The sequence below is a fragment of the Hakea prostrata genome, chromosome 9, assembly GCF_041222555.1.
Source record: "Hakea prostrata isolate BN-2017 chromosome 9, UWA_Hpros_2, whole genome shotgun sequence".
Lineage (NCBI taxonomy): Eukaryota > Viridiplantae > Streptophyta > Magnoliopsida > Proteales > Proteaceae > Hakea > Hakea prostrata.
The window spans coordinates 61,079,304-61,102,572 of record NC_142608.1 but is presented as its reverse complement, the minus strand read 5'-3'; the positions used below and the strand labels follow the sequence as shown (position 1 = coordinate 61,102,572).

Below are 23,269 nucleotides of genomic sequence, written 5' to 3'. Positions count from 1 at the left end.
TCACCCAAATAGTAGATATCATGGTTTACCGCTGAATTAAACAAACTTTGTGAATGTCAGACCCAAAGCGGCAAGTTTAATGCGATAATGCGATGAATAAGCTCAACCAATTGAAATAGCAAGAAAAGGGCAAAAAGGCCAACAATCACAATAACCGTTTGGATATTTGAAGATGGGGATAATACAATCCTAAACTGTAAGTTTGTAAGTCAAATAATGACACTAATGTGAGGAATGGATATTGGAACTCCAAATATAGACAACAAATACTAGTCATAATACCAATGATTCAATATTCTCAAGCAGTAGGTGCAGACAATTAGTAGACTGTACAATGAAAAAGAAACATATAAAACCACCTGGAAATAAGGAAGCAATGCCTCTTCTACGATAGCACTCCCACCAAACTGACTGGTCTTCTCTGGAGGCATTTTTGACTCATCAAAATCCTGAGCCACATTTGGAGACTGGTCTATTGATGATCCTTTAACCCCAAAGAAGATGATTAGAAAATCAAGTTGATCTTCATGAAGATGCACTAGCATAGGAAGGAATGCGATGGTTAACCTGGATCGAAAAACCAAAACATAGCCATGCTTCAGAAACTTATAATCGGTTCACATCTCTTTGGACAACGAGGTTGGAATCTATATTGTACATCCAAAACTATTGTCATGGTTTTCACTAGGTCATATGGTACTCTATTATTGTTGTAAATGGAATCTGAAATCCAATTACACTAGCACATTAAGGCCAAAAGTTGAAGGTCATAAATCACTACTCTTAATCTAGGGCCTTCTAGGATCAAGATTCCAATTAAAATGCTTCAGGTGTTTTAATGATGCAAAACACAAAACAAGTTCAATTCGAAATAGCCATTACTGTAAACAAGAATCCAATACCAATTCAAGCCATTATTGCACAACAGATTATCTTTCATATGCCAACTACCCCAATGAGGAACATTTAAGTATCTAAGCAAAAGATTTGAAGTAGAGGCTTTCAAGAGAAAACCTACAAAGTTAAGAGCCGCCCAAGATTGATTTTTATATGACATAATGCATTGAAAAATGTATTTAACCATATTAGTTATTGAGATGATGCCTCCAAGGTTCCAATGATGCAAAGTATTTATTATACCGTTTTTATAAAAGGACAAATCAAAAGGACCCCAAAAAAAAATTAAACCTCACAAACAGATTGTGAAAGGGATCATGGCCAAAATGGTATTTTGTTTTACGGTTAATGTTATTTACGTCTGTGTTTTCTTCTACGGTCAAACAATTGACTTTTTATGTTACATTTGGCAGGGCTAGGAGTAGAACCAAGGCTAGGGATAGGGACGGGGCAACTTTGTCCCGGACCGGCCTAATCAAAGAATATCGGGCGAGTTTGGGCTTGCTTGGCTCGTGCGGGTTCGGGAACAAAGACAAGAATTTTAGGCCTTGAGTCAAGGCCGAGGCTGGAATGGGCTTTTAGCTAAGAGCATTTGGGGCTGGATTGGGTTTTAAAAAGCCAGACCAGCCTGTCCCTGTTGCAGCCCCATATTCATGTTTTTATCATTACTTAAAACCCGGAACATTTGGTAAATGCCTCAAAAATTGCACTTTACGAGATGAAATTTTAAATTAAATATATCCGGCATCAAAGAGGTTAAAAGCTAAGTTGAGAGCGAGAGAATAAACGAAAAATCTAAATCTGAACATACCGGTACTCCTCAACGGGAGTAGAAGGATCTGGTATGAATGATTCCAAATCCAACTTTGAAAGCTTTGGCGAGAGGACTCTCTAGGGTGATCCTTTGAATGATAATCTCCTAAAACCTTCAACATTAAAAGGATAAGCATTATTCAAATGTCTGAATCCTATAAATGAGAGTGTCAGTATAAATTAAACTTCAAGCATAAAATGTCATAGAGCTATACCAACTTCCAGGGTGCTCTCTTGCTTGCTATCAAGAAGATGAAAATCCTGAGGCCGAAAGAGAAAGTTTTGACATGCATATTTCACCATCAGGAAACATATCATACCGAAGATCCATCTTACATAATTCAAGCTCTAAACAAACAGTAGCATCTCTGCCACTTGTATTCATGGTGCTTGTGGTAAGCAGTGCACTCCTCCCTGAGTCATCCCAGTCAGTCCCATCATACATTCGCCACCTCATGCCAATATTCTTGAGAAGTAGTCTTCCCTTTGCCTTGGAGATTCCACCCGAACTTGTAGATGGAACCTCACTTTCTAAGAGCTGGAATTCTTCGGGATGGTCACCTACATGTGAAATATGGTTTTCTAAAATTATCGGTGAGGTATCCGATACCATCCACTACTTCCATTTCCACCTTGGGCCACCTTTGCTTGATTTGTATCCGGCATTCCGAGGCAAGGACTGGTTGGTTGGTTCGAGATAACTATGATGGAGGGCATGATTCGGATAAGTAATAGCCTTCTCTAAATTCTGGAAAACCCTCACCATGTAGGGATGATGCATGAGGGATTCCCACCCCTCGTCCTGACATTGATTCATTAAAAGATAAACTATGTGAAAAAGCTCCAGCATGACACATATGTAAATCATCTCCAACCAGCGCTCCATCAAGGGAAAAAGCAGAATTGGGATCCACAGGTATTACATGTGCTTGAACTGATCTTGTCAACATGAAATGCATCCTCACATATCTCATCCATCAGACCCACCACAGAACCACAGTTTGAGTCTAGACTTGAAGCATGGTTTCCAGGAGGTGATGAGGCAGCACTGCCTTCAGAGATTATTGTCTCAGAAATCAAATCATCCCTATCAAGTGCCTGCTGAACATCATTCCACCTAGGCTGCAAATGCACAGCCGATTCATCCACATCGGGTGCAAAAAGGTGCTGCGGTTGAGCAACCAAATGAAGAAGACCAGATGTTGTATCATGGCAAGTCTCCAAGTTAATATGAGATTCAGAACATTCTACTTCCCATAAGAGGCCATTCTTACAGTTTGTTCTCAACATTGCTTCTACAAGTGCCTCCCTAGCCACTTTAACATAACCCATCTTGCGAAGATGTTCCACCATCGTAGGTACTTTTAGCATTCTTGGATCCAGATAATGCACAAAGAAGAAGCCCTAGATCTTGCACCCTTATTTTGTAATCCTTTGTCTATAGAATTTGGCGTAGTTTGATTAGAAATATTCAATGAAGCGGCGGCCAACGGACATGCCACATACGGTTCTCGACTCTTCACCGGTCACCAAATTTTTTATGTAGGGCTCGTAACTCAAGCGGCATCCACCAAGTTAAAGGCAAAAGTCACTTCATAAGGTGAATCATCCACAACTGATTCCTTGTTTGAGTTCTTGCTCTGTGTCATCAGAAGGTAAGCTGAAAAACTAGGTTATTGAATTCAACCAATCCAAACGACCACCTGGTGCACCTATTGTACCGCTTCGATGGTTATAGGCGTAATACATTGGAAACTGCGGGGGGTCCCAGAAGTGCACAACAGCGGTACCAGTGAGAACCAGCGAGATAATACATTGGCACCTTCACCATCACCACGGCCAATTGTAGAGTTGCTACAAGAGATTAGCGAAGCTCCTTAGATGGAGCTCCCGTGATTGAACCCCAAAGTCCACATTCGCCATGGCCCAACCAAACAAAATTTAGCATCACTAATCCCTCCAATATTTGCACTGAGATAATAACTCAAACTTCTGTACTTTCAACTTCAAACTATAACGGGAGCCCGGAAGTTCCGTCTGCAAGGAAGATTTTATATCCTCCACCTTATCTTATCCACATCAATCGGTATTTCGAATGATTCACATTCAGCAAGGATCGACAATTGTTACGCTTCTCTCCTTGGATTGTCACATGGAGCAACACTTTGTTATCACTAGCCATGAATGTTAAACCATCTAAAATCGACTAAGAAGGCAATGTATATCCTTATGCGAGAATTGTTAAGGTGGATTGAAACGAAGTAAGATGGAAATGCGGGAAAAATGCGAGCTCAAAATCATCTCTTGTCGTGTATGAGAATGTGTATTCTCCACATCCTTCATAGTGGTTCTGAGATGCAAATTCAGAACCATAATCCATCACCTTATTTCGACTCATTGAACACTGGGCAGTAGCTAAGGACTGACCCTTCTTCGCCATCCAAGGACCCGATGCGGGGACCCTCCTGCCAAGACATAGTAACGCCGGGATAACGACCTCTCCTGCTAATTGCTTGAGAAAAACTTATGGGCGGGAGAAAGCATGCTTACGGATGAGTGAGTCATTGCCAATAGGAACTTTACAAGAATTAATGAAATAAAGAAAAATATTCCCAAAGTCCAAATGGATGGAACCAGAAGCCCCAGACGAATCTGCCTTTTGACTGCCATCTTGAATTTTTTCCTTTGTCCTTTGGTGTCTGGAAGTCAATTGCAATAAAGCTGATCCCGGGAAGTATAGCATCCGAAATTAAGAAAATTGCAATTATTACCTGCAACTATTATTTAATAAGGAAAAGTGGATAGATAAATTCTTGTGAGCACAACAATTACTGCAATATGAGAGCGCATCTCCACATTTTGCATTTAGATAGTGTAAACTTTTGTCATCACATTCATGCTTTTGCTCTTCATCATGAAAGGAAAGTACAAGAGAAATCCCATTAACGGTTGCCTTTAGGTTTGTCTCGACATGCTTCTGATCTGCACATGTATATGATAATAAAATAGATAAAGAAATAAATACGCATGGGTTACCCCAGAACAATAATCAAGTGTCACATGTTAAGAACACAGGGACCTCAGGACATAAGATGACAGTGTGGATACCGATATTAGAATGTTGATCAAGAACATACCAGTGGGAATTTGCAATGATCCAGAAGCAAGGCTGGATGCGGCAGGTTATTGCGCTCAAAAGCAGAACATGTCAAGTTCCATATACCACTTTGTTGGCCAATCTTGTTCGAGAATTCCTCATTCCATCAAAGCATTCAAAAAATTGATCTATCTTGCAAATAACGAGAAAGGCATAATAACTTCGTTAATAACTCCTCATTGAGGTTATGCTAAACTACCCTTGACTAATACATAAACTACCCTTGACTAGGACTCAGACACTACAACTACTTGATGTATCTTCATGGTAAAATCTAACTTTCTCTTTGGGGTTTGCAAACTAGTCTCAGTTAGGCAGATGGACATTTGCAATTTTCTTTCAAATAATTAAGAGTAACTAAACATATTCAGCTCTAAGGCATATCTACTTAATCACATCATACAAATGGACACTGTTATTTAAATTAAACTTTATAAGCAGAAGGCTGCTAATAAGTTCCTTGCAAATAACATTACCTTATCCTTTTATGATTTGAGGAACTCAATCATTCAGCAAGCTATTTAAAGATTCAGCAAGCTATATAAAGAATCAGAAGAACCATCGAGTGCTCCGATAAATCCGAAAGCTGCAAGTCTTTTGCAATTTGATCTACGCGCCGACGGATATACCGTACATCACCCCTGAGGATAGCAAATTCTCTCTCAAATCTTGACAATCTAGCTCCATCCGGCTGATCAACACCCTCACCAACCGGTGCTCCTACATTTGCACCCTCTGCTCCTACATCTCCCAATGGTATTCCAAACCGAAAATTACTGGCAGATATTTTTGCATCTTTCTTCTTCATCTTCTTCTTCTTCTTCTTCTTCTTCTTCCCCACTTGAGAATCCACCGCCGAGATGAATATGATAATGCTCAAAAATGTGTGTCGTGAGTTTGCCATAGGGGAGAGCCCGATTAGGTGCCAATCTAGCGTACTGCATCATTTTCATAATGATGTACGGTAGGTTCAACTTGTTACCTGTATGCACACAATAGGTGACATAAGCTTCAAATGAATTTAAGGTGTCATGGTGACCACTGCGAGGTACAACATTGTGTTGCACAATGTATGCAATGGCGTGCGGAAGTGGTTTCAGCTGCCTCAACTTCACATGCCTCGTGTCACCCGTATAATTCAGCATTATATCCCTATATGTCACATCCACATTAATCAAGTCATCGAACTTCTTCTTAGGCTCCCAGAATACTTTTGCACCTTCATTTGAGATTTGTAGAATCTCAGCTAACTTACAAATATCAAACTTTATTTGCACCCCTTTAACTTTGCTTATGGCTCCAATCTCTTCCCCAACTCCTTGGACAATCAAATTCTTATAAAACTCTTTCACCAAGTCCTCATAACACTTGGTATTTACCTCAAGTATTTTTTCCCAACCGATCTCTCTAAATCTGGCTGCTAGACCTACGGACCTCGAAAGAAGGAATGTCCACTTCCCTTCCTTCAGCTATAGCTTGCTTATTTAATCTTACGGGATTGCATTGGGGATCATCATCATTGAACCAGCCCCTTTCTTCATCGGCTTCTACCACTGATTTCCCCTTATCCTTTGCCATAGCCTTCCGCTTTGATGGCACATGCTTTCCGATTCTTTGCCATCTTACGGCCCATATACTACTCCAACTCTAATTGCTGCACATATCAAAAAACATATTGGATAATCAACATTTAACACAAATTAAAGTAAACTATAACAAATTTAACATGCAGCCCTAAAGCTGTAAAATAATAAACAAAAGGGTCCAACCAAATTTAACACAAATTTAACATGCAGCCCTAAACCGTAAAATAAAAAACTAAATGATAGATCTGCTGTGGCTAATCACATTCAACATGCAAATCCAAACTAATTGGCGGCATAAAACTTCATCAATAATACCAACTCAAACTAATTGGCGGCATAAAACTTCATCAAGTTTGCAATAGATCTTGTCTCTAAGGAAAAGATTGTTATGCTAGTCATGCACAAGTGTTATTGACATACTTTTAGAAAGGAAATGTGCCACTAACCACACCTATCAAACAAGCTGACCCAGGGGTAAACTTGTTCAAGACAAGACTTACAATAAATAGATAAACAAATTGCACCAATTAAACCCACTTGAACAAGGAGACAAATGACAACCCGAGATACACCCGGTGACCCTTCATTATACAAGGTCACCGTTCAAAATAGCAGCTCGAAAAATTTAAACTAACCATTCTCTCTACGGGATTTACCAATTGAAATGAGAACCATTAAGACACTCTAAAAGTTTACCCAAATGCATCAATTTTATGCGGTACACGAGAAAGGTGCTAGTGTAATTGGATTTTAGATTCCATTTACAACAATAATAGAGTACCATATGACCTAGTGAAAACCATGACAATAGTTTTGGATGTACAATATAGATTCCAACCTCGTTGTCCGTGAGACGATGAACCGATTATAAGTTTTGAAGCATGGCTATGTTTTGGTTTTTCGATCCGGGTTAACCATTGCATTCCTTCCTATGCTAGTGCATCTTCATGAAGATCAACTTGATTTTCTAATCAACTTCTTTGGGGGTAAAGGATCATCAACTTCTTTGGGGGTAAAGGATCATCAACAGACCGGTCTCCAAATGTGGCTCGGGATTTTGATGAGTCAAAAATGCCTCGAGAGAAGACAAGTCGATTTGGTGGGAGTGATATCGTAGAAGAGGCATTGCTTCCTTATTTCCAGGTGGTTTTATATGTTTCTTTTTCATTGTACAGTCTACTAATTGTCTGCACCACCTGGACTACTGAATCATTGGTATTATGACTAGTATTTGTTGTCTATATTTGGAGTTCCAATATCCATTCCACACATTAGTGTCATTATTTGACTTACAAACTTACAGTTACCTTGCATTGATCGGGAATCCTTGTTTGATCAAGAAAAACATTAATGTCTATACTTACAGTTGAAGGCTAAAAGAACAACAACATTAAACCCCTCCACAACCCCACAAAAAGGTAAAACAACAAATACTAAAAGAAACCGACCAAATCAAGTTATTACAGAGCATTTTTCATCTTTAATCAACGACCAAATCGGGGTTTCGACCACATCATCGGGAATTTCCATGGTAAGGGTTTTATGAGTTGGTTATTACCTTTTTGAAAGAAGAATCGAGACGAGGCGAGGCGAGGCGAGGCGAGGCGAGACAATACCGAGAATCTGAAATCGATTTCTCTAAATCGCAGATGGAGCTTCTCTTTGCTTCTTCTTCTTCTCGCTGCTTCTTCTTCTTCTCCGCTTGCTTCTTCTACTTCTCGCGGTTCTTCTTCTTCTCCGCTCTTCTTCTTCTTCTCCTTCTTCTTCTTCCGCTTCTTCTTCTTCTGCTTCTTCTTCCTCTTCGATCTCAACTAACGATGCTTCTTACGGAAGCTTCGAGTAGCCAAAAACGAAACACCCTAACGGGTCTTCTTCTTCTTCTCTCCTGCGATTTCTCTGTAACTTCAGATCAGCCAACAACGAAAACAGAAATGAAAATGAAATGGGCGGGTTGGTTTTTAGCTTCGTATATTTGTTACGATTTTGAACTGGTTGTATATACGGTTATTGTACAACCGTATATACGTATAGGCTGGTAGTATGGAATACACCATTAATAACATATACTATACCCGGTCGAACCGCCCGGATGGACCGGTTGGTTTGCATCAGACCGAGCCGAACAGATGGAACTCTGTTCACACGGTAAACGTATATAGGTAAGTGGTTTTTTTCATTATTTAATGAGAAGGATCATCCGAGCCGTCCGATTAGACCGGACGGCTCGCTCCACCGTAGTGCGCATTAATTACGCTCTGGCCGCGCCCCCGCCCCCCCCCCCCCCGGGGGGGGGGGGCCCCCCCCGGTCCTAATTAGTTGCTGAAATTTAATTCCAGTTTAATTCTAGAGTCCAATTTGGTTAGGAAATTTGTTTTAAGTGGGTAGCTGAGTTAAAAGTTAAGTCCTTAGTTCCTTAAAACTCTAGCACATGTAGTTATTCCCCCGCCCCCACAAACAAAAAGATTGTGACAATTAGAGTTTTAATTAAATAAGAATTTGGATGTTTTGATTTTATCTCAATGGTTCAGATTATGTGGTGGGATCATAATCTATAAAGGAATCCCACTTAGTGTTAAGAGTCTTTTAGTGGGCCATAAATTACGGTGTGCTCTTTCTTTGTAAGTTAAGTCTGATTATTGAATGAAAAGTTATTGAGTTGAGCATTGGGGTTCCAAATGAGGGGGCCTTGACCGATTTTAGTAAAGTTCTTTAACATTCAGCACCATTCAGAATTTCCAGCAAATGTTCTTTAGGCATCCAAGAAAGTAAAACAATCCCAGCCCCTTCTCCTTCACTCCCAGACCCTCCACTATCCCTGTGCAACTCTATTCTCCCTCCCTATTTGCTGCCAAGATGTGGCAGCTGTGAAATCCCCCGAATTTTGACCCCTTTAACCCATGGTTTCAAGACCGAGAACCCAGGCGTCGAGTTGGCGACAACTGTGAGCAGTTCAAGTCAAGCCCAAAGGATTGGAAATGGAACCAATGTTGGTGGATGACCCTTGTGATGACTCAAAAACTCTTCTTTAAGTAAAGAGAGAAAATAATCACGATAGTGTAAAAATGGTGATTTTGAAACATCTGTAGATTGGTTATGGAGAATCCGATTGATACAAATAAGATATCACATCGAAGTTCATCGAAAGACCTTTCCAACGAGCCAAAAATCGTTGAAATCAGAGTTCGTTTGGGGGTCCAAACATGGACCGGAATATTGGGCCGTTTGGGTGAACCAACCCCCCACCCAATTTTCTATTTAGGGGCAAAATTGGAATTTTGGATTTTTAAGCCCTATTTATGTTTTATCTCATCCGTAAACACATTTTTGGAGGCTAGAAAGAGGCGGAGGCTTTTGGAAGAGGAGAAACAAAAGAGAGGAGCGATTTCCATTCTTCCGAAGGTGTCTGTGATTCGAATCTTTGCGAAAATATTATGAAAGGTTAGTTTTCTTTAATCCTTCTCTTAAACATGGTTTTGGGAGTAATTTATCTTCTTTCCTTTTGAGATATCTTAAAGGAAAGCATGTTTGGTATCTTGGATGATCATATTTTCTTGTATTAATGTTTCCCTTGAGTTTGGGAGTAATGGTTTGTCCCCTTGCAAAAAGATTTTGGAATTTGACTCCTCGGATCACCCACAGGATTTAGGATAGCCAAATTTGGGACTTTTTGAGATGAGTCAAATTTGATCAAATTGAAGGTACCCGTAGAATCCTTTTGCTACCAATTAGCTTTCCCAAAATTTTGTTTCGTTATAGACTTCGAATTGGTGACGAATTAAAGATCATTCGCTAGTTTGGTTGAGAACTACCATTTGTAAAGTAGTGTTAAGGATTTGGATTTTCGTGGGAAGATTTTGGGACATCCTTTGAAACCCAAATTGGCTCTAATTTGTGATAATTATTTCTTTTGCATAAATAGGTTAATATATCTTTAATCACTAATTTGTGGGAGTGGATTCTTGGATTTGGAGAAAAGAATCAAGTGGTAGGTGAGGAATATACTTAACTTTATATTACATGTGTAATGATGTTAGTTACTTTTCATTATTGATATCTTGTATTGCTTTAGTATTATCTTGTGGTTATTTTATGTCTTTTGTTAAATATGAATTGCTATAATTTATGTTTATTATTACTTATGATGTTGCTCCTTGCTTTGAAATCTATTATTGTTATGAAATGGAATGTGAATGTATGTGAAGGGAGAGGAGAAATATTATTATTTCCCCTACCTTGTATTTTCTACTAGGGTTGTGGGTTCGCCCATTACCCTAGTTTTGTGATTGCTTAGTTGTGGTTGGGGAATGGAGAATGCCCTTTTGGCATTTCTGCCATAGGATACCAAAGGAGGCGGTATGTGACGCATTCCTATGGTGCCCTTGGTGCTTTCCCTAATTACTGGTTGACATATTTAGGGCATGTCTAGAAATATTGGGCTAAGTGACTTCTTGAGTACAACTACCCTTCCAGCAGGGGTATTGAAGCCGATTAACCCGTGATGTTAGTGGCTGGGTCTTATGTGCCAAACAGGCCTACTATCATCATAGAGAGGTAGAGTTGCATATAATAGATAAGGGCTCATGGGCGCTTAAGACCGGTGAAATGACCCGTGAGAGGACATGAAGATCATCCTGTCTATTATATGTGAATGACCACTGGGTTAAGGGATGGGATCCAACAGATGCCTCCCGTTGAGGATTCCATTCATAGGTGGGAAAGTATCGAACCAACAGGGCACTAGGCATGAGGGGAGATATTGGATACTGAACCAAGTTGGTTGGTGCCGTAGGGGAAGTATCTATACCACATGTAGTACGAGACCGTATGACTATGTATTGGACATAGGATTATCCTTGACACGCGCCAGATCTTATACCAATGGTGATGTGAGAGAGTGGTGACCTAATCCCCAACCATGGCTTGGCAGGACTTTACCCAACAACCGCGGAGAACCCAACAGATGTGCTTGAATGTCGTGAGGGAAGAGTGATGAGACCGCCCAAAGAAGACTGGTGTATGACTTAATGTGTGTCTACCATAGAGACTTCATGATAGAGTTAGGAGCATAATCATTCATATATCATATCATTGTTATTAATTACATTATCATTATTCATGTTATATGTGTGGTGTGGAACCTTGTGGTTGAATGCATGATATGATGTTGAGTTGACCTCACTGAGTTCTGTTGAACTCATTTCTTTTATATGTATTTTTCTATTAGATTATACTGCAGGTTATGAGGGATTTCTTCCAAATGGAGGATTCGTTGCCGATATATCTTCTTGAAGGAGTGACCAAAGAAGAAGTGGATGCACATGGAGCTTCATGCAAGTGTTAAGACTATTCTTTTGGGTAGGATTCCATTAGAGAACTAGTCTAGTTTAGTTTTCCGCTGTGATGAAAATTACCCTCTTTTCTTTCAAAACTCTGATGTTATACTTTTATTTTGAAGTAATGGATGATTGTAACCATTTTTCAGTTTTGATAACTTTAGATGAGAAACTTGATTTATTCTTGTCCATTTAATTATACTATATCATGTTTTGTATGGATTTGTCACTGAACCTAGATCTTGCGGTGTATCACCCCCATGGGCATTCGGGTATGACCGGATCTGGCTGGGTGGAGTGTGACAGAAATAGCCTACCTCATCCCCACAACACTCCTGCACCCTTCCTCCACCCCTTGCGCTATCAACTAGGTCCTCCCCTATCCCTTCCCTATCCTGCGACAACCCCCCTTAACCCATTTGGACCTCCGTCTCTGTCTCTTCTCCCCTGTGGCGGCAATAGAATCCCTCCCCTATTAGGTCCCTAATCCCGACCCTTGCCTCCCTTTCCCTTCTAATTGGATCACATATCACCCCTCATCTCATTCCTACTCTTAATTCCATCTAAAATCTAAAACCCTAATACTTATAAAATTCTACACTTCATCTTCTGCAATTCATCTTCAACCTCTAGACCTAAACCATGTTCAACATTAACTCTTAACCACCGCCTAATACCACTTAGGATTAGCATCTCCTAAAGCTATTCTACTTCCCCTTCCAAATGCAAACCCTAGTTGACTTCCCTAAGAGTCTCACCCCAGGTAGGAAACTCCCACCTAAACCAAAACCCATTAGTACTAAGTCTGAAATTACAAAATAACCCCAACAGCCCCATCCCTACCCTAACCAAAACCCTAGGCCCTATTTTTCAAACCCCACCTGGTAAGATCAGATCTAGAATGAACATTACAGCAAGGGTTTAAGTTAAAAAAAAAATTAAAAAATAAAAAAATTCCTCTTTTACCCTAAGCTTGGCCAAACCTTCTAAGACCCCTATATAACCCTTAGGAACCCTAAAACCCACCCTACAAATCCTATAATATTAATTTTCTTAGCTGGAAGATACTGGGCAGTCCTTAATTTAGCGAAAATCCATACAAAACCTAACTCTAAAATTGGGTTTACATCATTATAACTTTAAGTGATAGACACCAACACAAATAACCATCCATGTCAATTACCTAGATGGTCTAGCATAAGTTAACTAGGGAGTTGATAAAAATGGATTCCCCCTTATTTTCAAACCAAGTAGTTGAGGGCCTTTTCTTTTTTTCTTTTTTTTTTTTTTTTTTTTTTTTTTTGGGGGGGGGGGGGGTTGTTTACTAAACCGTAGTTTTATCAAATCGAGTCCTGACAAAATTCAGAGAAAGAATGTATGAATTGCTTATCAAACACAAGAAGTACCTAATCAAACTCACACGCCAGCATCACGGGTGTAAGCGTGTTCCCTATCCCAAGATAATGGAGAAGAACTTTCTGAAAACATGTTTGAAGCTAAGGATGTGACATGATTTTGTGCAATCAAATACTAAATTCAAAAAATGCATGATAAAGATACAGAATAGACAAATTTGACAGGATATCATTGTAAGAATATTTCTATCCAAGATCGCATAGATTGATTAAAAACACCTTAGTACTACAAGGGAAAAATACCTTGTTTAGGATCCATTGGAGACGAAGCGCAGCAGAATATCTTCTTTTGTCTCCCACCGGAAACGAACTTGAGGTGGAAGTTGATTCTATGATCAACTTGATGTTAGATTTTCTCCTCTAGACTCCTCCCTATTCACTGGCTTGATGGTATAACCTCTCTGAACTAACGCAGAGAATATTGTGATAATGATTAGGGTTAGAGGAGGGACCTAGCATTCTTTATATAGGCAAATCTGTTAGATCGTCCATCAAGATCTAACGGTCCATATTAGCCCACACTAGCCAGTCCATATAAGAGTTTTAGTAATCGTATATTACCCATATCAGACCAATAAGAAACCAAATCAAAGTGTTACACAATCGATAAAGCCCATCTTATGTGGAATATTTAATTAATATTCTAACATTCTCCCACTTGGGCTATATTGATTGTGACATAGTCGAGCAAAAATAAAACATCTCTTTCGTTTTAAGAAAACATTTGAAAAAACATGTTGAAAACATTTTGACCTTTATGTGCACAACTTTATATTGGTCTGAGGATAGCCCTAAAACTAAATCCCTTCACATAGAGCCTTAAGTACCGAATCATGGCAGCGACTGCATCTTTTAAGCGACACATGACCATCCATGGTCACAAATACTTTTAACTCTACTGAAAATGGATGCAATATGGTAGTGTGGCAACTAATGACACTTTATAGAAATCCTCATGTGTCATTCTGTTGTCAGTCCAAATCTCTCACTTTATGGTTCCCATGAACCTGATTCAATGCCACGAGAGAATATACTTTACGGTTCTCATGAACCTGTGACTCAATGCCACGAAAGTATGTACATTATGGTTTGAACCTATGACTCAATGCCACAAAAAGGAGATTATATGTACATTATGGTTCCCACTAACCTGTGTCATCTTTATAACTCGAGTTTTAACTTTGTGTTACATGACACACCTCAAGGCTAATACATGAATGCCTTAGCTTTTGCTTAAGGTTAACACATACCTTAAGATTTTCATAACATGCAACATGATAATAATGTGAACATTAATATATCACCAAAGAACTTTATTAAATTCAAATATATTATCAGTGCATACAAGAGACAAGTACAGATAGAATACCTTATTACACAATAGAGCAAAATTCACAAACTCCCACTAAACAACCGCATCTAAGGATCCTCCTAAACCCATAGTTACTGCATGTCTATCAAAGACGTCTGGGCAGGGACCCTTAGTTAGGGGATCTATAACCATATTATCTGTACAAATATGCTCTACTGTGGTGTCACCTTCTTAACCTTTTTCTTTAGTAGTAAAATACTTAATTTCCATGTGTTTAGACCATGTGATACTCTTATTGTTGTTAACAAACAACACAACACAACTGTTATCACAGTATAACTGGATAGATCTATCTACAAAATAAAAAATTGTCAACTGTCTAATGAGGTTCCTTAACCAAACACCTTTTTCTTTAGTGGTCAAATACTCGACCATCATGTATTTAGACCCTATGATCACACATTTCTTGTTGTTAATAAACAACACAACTAAATTGTGATCACAGACAACTGGATGGGTCTATCCACGATGTTTAAATAGAACTGTCAATTATCTGATGAGATTCTTTAGTCAAACAATCTAGTAACTGCTTCATAACATGTAGTAAAGTCATCCTATATGATGAAATAAGTAATTTTACCTTATTTCACACTTTTCACAATATTATCCCTCCTGCCATCAAGGAAAACAACTTAAAGTGGACTTCTTATTATCCGGACAATTAGCAAGGTCAAAATCTATATATATACCTTAATGCTATAGGTCTGGAACAAGCTTGTAGATTATTATATCATCAATTGTCCTCTTCAAGTATCTCAAGATAAGATATTTTCTTTAATTGTTCTCTCTCGGTATTCTTTATAGAGCAACTGTAATAAGCTCAGTGTATCTCCTTTGAGAATCAAAACATTCTCAAGTCTGCAATCTAGCATACTGAACTTCTTTAAATATAAATTATATATACCCTCTGAGAAAGATCCAATAAATAACATGAACAATTCCTATAAATCTCAATGCCTAAGACAAATATGTCTTACCAAGGTCTTTTATATCATAATTCTCAAATAACAATTGCTCGGTCTTTATGTAGTAGGCCAACATCACTACTAATGAGCGAAATATTATCAACATAAATAATGAGGAAGATAAAATTCCTCCCACTGACCTTGCCATATATATTTATTGATCTACAAGTTTCTCAACAAAATCGAATGAAGTCACAAAATTATCAAATTTTAAGTACCACTGTTTGAAAGCTTACTTAAAACCATAAATTAGACTTCTTGAGTCTACACCAAGATGATTAAGATCATCAACTGTAAAAAAAACTTTCAGGCTAAAAGATATAGACTTCCTTATCAAGAGTTTACAATCGAAAGGTAGTCTTTCACATCCATCTGGTATAACTCTGAAAGAGTCCTTAGAAGAGATAGGTGAGAAAATATCACTAGACAACTTCCTCTTTCTGAGTAAATTCTTTAGATGCCAATCTGGTTTTAAACCTTATAATATTTTCTCAGGAATATGTATTAGTCTTATACACTTACTTACAATAAATGGGTTTATAGCCCTTGGGCAACTTAACAAGCTTCCCAAACATCATTATGTTTCATCAACAATATCATATATCTCGTTGCCCCCAATCATAATTCTAATTAAAGATTAAAGACAACTTTCTAGTAACTGGGTCAACCAAAATGCCAATGTTATAGTCATGTTCACTAAAATTAGATCAAATTGTTTGGGAACAAGCTACCCTTCTTGACTATATCAAACTCCAGAAAACTAAGAATCCATAATTTTGGTGTCTCGACAAAGATGGTAAAAACAAGATTTTGGTAAGAAATAAATTAGCAATGAAAACTTTTAGGTTCCAACTTCTGAAATACTGTATTATAAAACCTTAGATTTGCAAAACAACTCAAACGCTAAAATTGTTCAAGTTAGATTTATGAATAATCTGCAATGGAAAAGGGAGTCAAAATGAACATATTTGGAAAGGAACATGATCAAGAATATAAGAGGCTGTTATCAGGGCTTCACCTTATAAAAAAAAATTCAAACAAAATAGTTCTCCTACCATACTCCTCACTATGTCCACAAGGGTGTGATAAAGCGTTTCAGTTACACCATTTTGTTCGGGACTATCAAGCATGTGAACAGACCAACTATATCCGAATCTTCCGAGTATTTGGCGAATGGGCCCTTAAGCTGTTCAGCATTCTTATATCAGCAATAATACTCTCCTCCCCGGTCAGATCTAACAATTTCTCAACTTCAATCTAAAAATTCTTGAAGATCTTAGAGATTCAGACTCTTTCTTAATTAAGTACAAAAATCATATTATGAGTGATCATCAACAAATATGATAAAAAAAAAAATTTATACACAAGGTGGTTGAATAAAGACCACTATCTAGACAGTAGGACCGAATGGAACAAGAGAAAATTAGATTTTCAAACAAAAACCAAAGAATCATAACTTTTATTTTCGCACTTAGTTAACCAGACCTTATACTCAATGCAACTTCTACTTACAAAAAAATAATAGTCATCTCCCTTTTATAAGGAAGTTTTTCATAGGTCCCAAATTGTTAGTCTGACCGGACTCTTATCTTTATCCTAAGCATTTTTATGAATATTGAAGCTCATAAGAATAAAGTTTCTTCTTGAAAAAAAAAAATATTGGTCTTTATAATTTAAAACTCAGTGGAGGATGCAAAGGGCATAATTGATAATAGCAGGGGTAATAAAAAGAAACATTAGGAATCATGAGTTTTATCTTGAAAAATAATCATCCTAATGAAATAATTCCTAACTTCTCCAAAACAATCACACCTTATGATAAAAAAACTCTTACAGAAATATACTATTTCAACACTAGATGAGACTTAGTATCTTTGTGCTACTGCATTCAACAATTTCAAAACAGTGCATTCAGTGGGTAAACAATTCTTCAAGTGTTCCTTGATGGACTTCTTAATGGGAAATAAAATTAGACATAATTATTTTTCACCTCTTAAGTGTAAATCAACTTCTGTCTTCTATACTCTTATGAGTCATATCCATCAGTTTCTCAGTAATAAAGAATGTGTGGTTATCTACTATTTTCATAGTAAACAACACATCATCTACAATTTCTTGAAGTTTTACTTTATAAGAATCTCAATAACAATCATATTGTTATAAACAGAAAAGGTGACTAAGAAGAGTACACATATATCATCATGAAAACACCATTGGGCAGAATTCATGACATACAGTTGTGATATTCTATCACTTTATTAGCAATTTAATATGTAACTTATAAGTTCATAAATAGAAAGAGCACACATATATCATCATGAAAACACCTTTGGGCAGCATTCATGATATATAGTTGTGATACTCTATCACTTTATTAGCATTTTAATATGTAACTTATAAGTACATTACTTTATTATCACAACGTGGGTAACATATAACTTATAAGTGCATCACTTTAAAGAGTACACATATATCATCATGAAAACACTTTTGGGCAAAATTCATGACATACAATTGTGATAATCCCTTACACATCAGTGACCATGAGAGCATTCCAACCTTCGAAAATTTACCACCTTTGGGTGTATAAAATTCTTAGATTAGTCAACTCTCAATCAAATGCTGGATGTGTCACCCCTCTTAATGCCAATATGCAATTACTACCTTAGGGTGTATAAAGACACATTGACACCAAGAGACATTTCATTACCTTATATGATTGATATTCATAGACCTAACCATAAATGCCAATTTGGCAATCACCCACAATCAAGCCCATGTAATTCTCTCATACTATGATACACTTTATATTACCCACAACATGATATTAGTTGTACTTTTAAACCTAATGGAAAAAAGTTTGAGTGCTGATAAAATTACAACACATGCTAATACATTGTATGAAAAAGATTCCAGGATTACCAAAAAGTAATCAAACATTTTATAAGACATGCATGATATATATATCTTACAATTGTATAATATCATATAAAACATGCTCATAATACAAAGCCATTTGATAAAAGAATCATATTAAAAATTTGACCCAACGGTGAATTTACATACACAACAAAAACATATCATATAAGGTTTCATATATATAAAAGTGGAATTTGGTCCTGAAAATGATTTCATTGTGTTCGGAAGGGTCCAAAACATAAGTCCCCAATAGAACGCTTTAAAATTCCTTATAGTTTAGCCAAAAATAAGAAAATACTAAATAAATAGCATTCTAAATTATCGGCTCACATGATATATATATATATATATATCATATTTCACATATGTAGGGGTAGAATTATGTCTTCAAAATAGTTTCATTGCATTCAGAAGGGTCCAAAACATAAAACCTCAAAAGAACGCTTCAAAATTCCTTATGGTTTGGTCAGAAATTATAGTATTCTGATTTTTATTCATTTTTTAATTTACCGGTTCAACCATAAAATAAAAACGGTCCAATAAAATCAGAATCTTATTAGGTCAAACCGAACCGAAATCAGAAATTGAACCGATTCGAAATCAGAAATTGAATCGAATCGAAATCAGAAATTAAATCGAATCGAAATCAGAAATTGAACGAATCGAAATCAGAAATTGAATGAATTGAAATCAGAAATTAAACCGAATCGGAATCAGTGAGTTAAATTGAATCGAAATCAGCGAGTTGACTCGCTGAGTCAAAACCGAGTTGGTCAAGTCAAAAGAATAAACCGGTTCACCCAAGTAAACCCATTCGGTCGGACCTTTTACGGTCAACCAGGTTGACCCGTTTGACCCGACGGGTTCAGATTCGGGTCACCCTGGCGGGTCATGGGTCCGATTGACTTGACCCGTGGACCCGGTCAAAATGCCACATCAGCATCGCATTAATTTAAAAAATCATAAAACCGTTGCCGGATTCCGGCAGGGATTGCTGGTGCGTTCAAAGTCTGATGGTGACCCATAATATATCGATCTCTTCGTTTTTTTGAGATCTACACAGTGGTGGTTTCGGAATCGCAAGATCCTTTCTAGAAAAAAATGTATTGACCAAATATCCTACGGATTCGATGAAAAAAAATCAAGAGAAAATTCACAAGTTTCTTAGGTTCCATTCTAGAACCCTAAATTCATCATTCAACAATCCTATGGGTCTTTAATCGATTCTATACAAGCTCTGATACCACATGTAAGAATATTTCTATCCAAGATCACATAGATCAATTAAAAACACCTTAGTACGACAAGGGAAAGATGATGATGATAAATACCTTGTTTAGGATCCATTGGAGACGAAGCACAGCGGAATATCTTCTTTTGTCTCCCACCAGAAACAAACTTGAGGTAGAAGTTGATTCTATGATCAACTTGATGTTAGATCTTCTCTTCTTCTAGATTTCTCCCTATTCACTGGCTTGATGGTATAACCTCTCTGAACTAACGCAGAGAATAATGTGATAATGATTAGGGTTAGAGGAGGGACCTAACATCCTTTATATAGGCAAATCCGTTAGATCGTCCATCAAGATCTAACGGTCCATATTAGCCCACACTAGCCAGTCCATATAAGAGTTTTAGTAACCGTATATTACCCATATCAAACCAATAAGAAACCAAATCAAAGTGTTACACAATCAATAAAACCCATCTTATGTGGAATACTTAATTAATATTCTAACAATCATGTCAAGATGAGAAGAGAACATGTTTGTCTCACAGAAATCCTCAACAAAGTCACTCGACATGACCTTTGCATAAAGGAGGAGGACTGGCCAGTGAAGGATATTGTTTTTATCTAGAACTGGCTTTTGTATTCCAGTAACTTCTTGATACAGAGCCTTCCCCACCTTCAGTTTTCTACTCTCAAAGGCAGATACAAGATCCTGTAAAGTGTATTTTCTTCAGGTGCAAGGGGCGGGGTTCAGTGAGGTTAAAATTCATAAATATCTAAAATTTATGCTATCCATAGACTCACACAACACCAAAAAGTATAATAATAAAAAATAAAAAATAAAAATTCTAACCGCAGCAGTAGCCATAGCCTATGATACTCCAGCCTTATGTTGTTCAGATTTAGATTTTTGCAAATCAATTTCCTTCAACAGCTTTTCAACTCATCATTACTTGGGGACTGCTCTATTCCGCTTTGGCAGAATGATTTTGCCTCTGTAAACAGAACTAAAGAGAAGGCAGCTTTTGCAGCTCGATAAAGTGCCTAATAAAGACATTAATTTGTTCAGAATTTTAAAATTATAAGAACTAGTATACAGACATTGCTTCATGATATAATGAAACACAAACACAGATCTATTTACAACCTTGACATTTATGGGGCACAGCTTGATTGCTTCTTCTGCATCTTCAAGGGCACGTCTGTAGTTTCCAAGTAAAAGATTCACATGGGCACGATTTGCATACAGAATTGAACTCTCGGTGTCATTTAATGCTTTCTGATTGATTGCTCTTGTTGGTTATACTCCAAATAGTTCAATTCTATTAATTGATGGGAAAGAACCTTACCTTGATTCGGTTTCCCTTTTATGAAGTATACGCAGTGGAAGTAAATCTAGATCCACGTTCTCGTTCCACCACCAAATCTCTACCGGGATGATTCCGCAATCACAAGGAAAGGGAAGCATTTCCACAACCCAAATGCAGTGTGGAAAGAAGATGGAAGAATGATCTAAGGCAAATGAAGGAAACCTCCAATGAGTTTCTCCTTCCTGCGATTCTTGGAGAAAGGGAGAGAGAGATAGAGCCGCCTCTTTTATGGAAAAAATCTCGTACGAATGAAATCTCTTTTTTTCAAGTGATGCGGTAGTTAGAAATATATAACCTATATTCTGTAACCGCCCTAATATGTGAGTTTCAAGATTTTCCCTTGGGCATCTAATTTATTAATTATATTAATAAATTCCAACAGCTCCCACTTGCACAAGGGCAAGTGTTAATCTCTCAATGTGTCCCAGACACACATGTATATCCCAGATATACACATTCAATCTCTTTGCTATGTATCCCAGATACATAGACCTCTTGTGTCCCAGATATACATATATATGATAAGCATGCATTTACCATTATTTATTTGATTTAATTCCCCATACTTATTTAATTAAAGAGATCTAATTGAGTATTTTTGTGTATTTTTCAGGAATAAGGAGATTTTGGATATTAGAGATAATATGGAGTAAAGTTAGCAAATATATTAGATATTGGTGGATTTTAAATCATGGCATTCAATCTTGCTGCTCAAGAAATCATGAAAAGTGAGATCTTAGCCAAATTGGAAATAGGTGGAGGTCTAAGGATCAAAATTGGTAATAAATCTGAAAATCGGGTAAACAGACCTACCTTCAGTATTTTGGGCATATCTCTCTCGTATGAGCTTGGATTTCGATGACTCAAGATGCTATGAAATAATATTGAAAATATCTACAACTTTCCAGTTTTGAGTTTTTCCAAATTCCAAAAGAATAAAGGTCAAATCTACGGATAAAGAGAGGGGATTCATTGTGTGCGGGAGACATAAAAGAGAAGCCAACCACAGAGAAGAAGAAGATGGCGAATGCGGCTCTCATCTCTCTCATTGCTGAAGAAGAAGACCACATCTCTCTCTCTCTCTCCCTATGTTTCATCTTTATTTTTCTTATGAACTTTGTAATAATGAGTAGCTAGTTCCTTTGCTTTGGGATGTAGATGGACCATGCTTATTTCATTAAGTTGATTGTTCTATATCTTCTAGTTGATTGTGTTTGAGTTTGGCCAAAGATGTTCTATAACTCAGCGAACTAAGCGTGCCAAGCTTCCGCGAAGGACGATAGTCTTGTGAAGATAGGGCATATCTAGGAAGACCATCCCTAATTTACTTTGAAGTGTAGAGTTATATCGGTTAGGGAAAAGCATTGGGGATTCGGAATCCCAAAGATCTTCACATATTCACAGTTAACGTTTTACATTAATTAATAGATTTAGTTTAAATTTAGTTTTGTTAAATTCAATCTTAGTAACTTAGCCTTTTAGTTCCCCATAGTTCGACCCCGTACTTTCTGCTTGCTGATTAGTATAGGATTTTATTTTTGATTGGTTAGCGACACGATCAAATTTTGGCGCCGTTGTCGGGGAACCAAAGCACGGTTGCTAGGATTGATTTTTGTCAATTAGGCATAATTTTTAGAGTAATTTTAGTGTTTTTAATTTTTAATTTTTCTTTGCTTATTTAACTAATCTCTTTTTCTATTGTTTTGTAGGTAACTGCAAGAGTAGCGATTCGATAATTAGTTTAGGTTGTTATCTTTTCTTTCTTAGATATAGTTGTATTTAGGACTTTTCAATTGTAATATTTGCATTAGATTGGGTTGTTTAGGTTAATTTTTAAAAATCCCCATCCCTCAGATCCCACATGTGTAACTTTTGTTCGAAAGATCATGTGGATTGCGCTTCAGGTAAATCCTAAACTCTCCCTTTTGCTATAGTTATTTTCTCTTAATTTTACTTATTTAGCTTATTGTTTTCTTTTTTATTCTTCTGTGGTCCCTAAACCCTGAGTTGACTCCACTTGACTTAGAGTTAGAAGAGACTTTGGCCAACCTTAGAAGGCAAACAACCATAGCAAACTATGAACCTCCAATGAGGCCCTTGAGTGAGCATTTCATTCCTACAATATATACTCCGGTTTCTTGTATTAAGTTGCCTAACATAGAGGCGGTTCAATATGAGATCAAATCTAGTGTGATTCAAATGCTACCATCT

At 37.3% G+C, this 23,269-nt stretch overlaps 2 pseudogenes; both read right to left on the bottom strand.

The window, feature by feature from the left end:
• Positions 1–249: 249 nt before the first annotated feature.
• Positions 250–6,445, bottom strand: LOC149005981 (autophagy-related protein 2-like; annotated as a pseudogene).
• Positions 6,446–13,202: 6,757 nt separating this feature from the next.
• Positions 13,203–23,127, bottom strand: LOC149005980 (uncharacterized; annotated as a pseudogene).
• Positions 23,128–23,269: the final 142 nt, after the last annotated feature.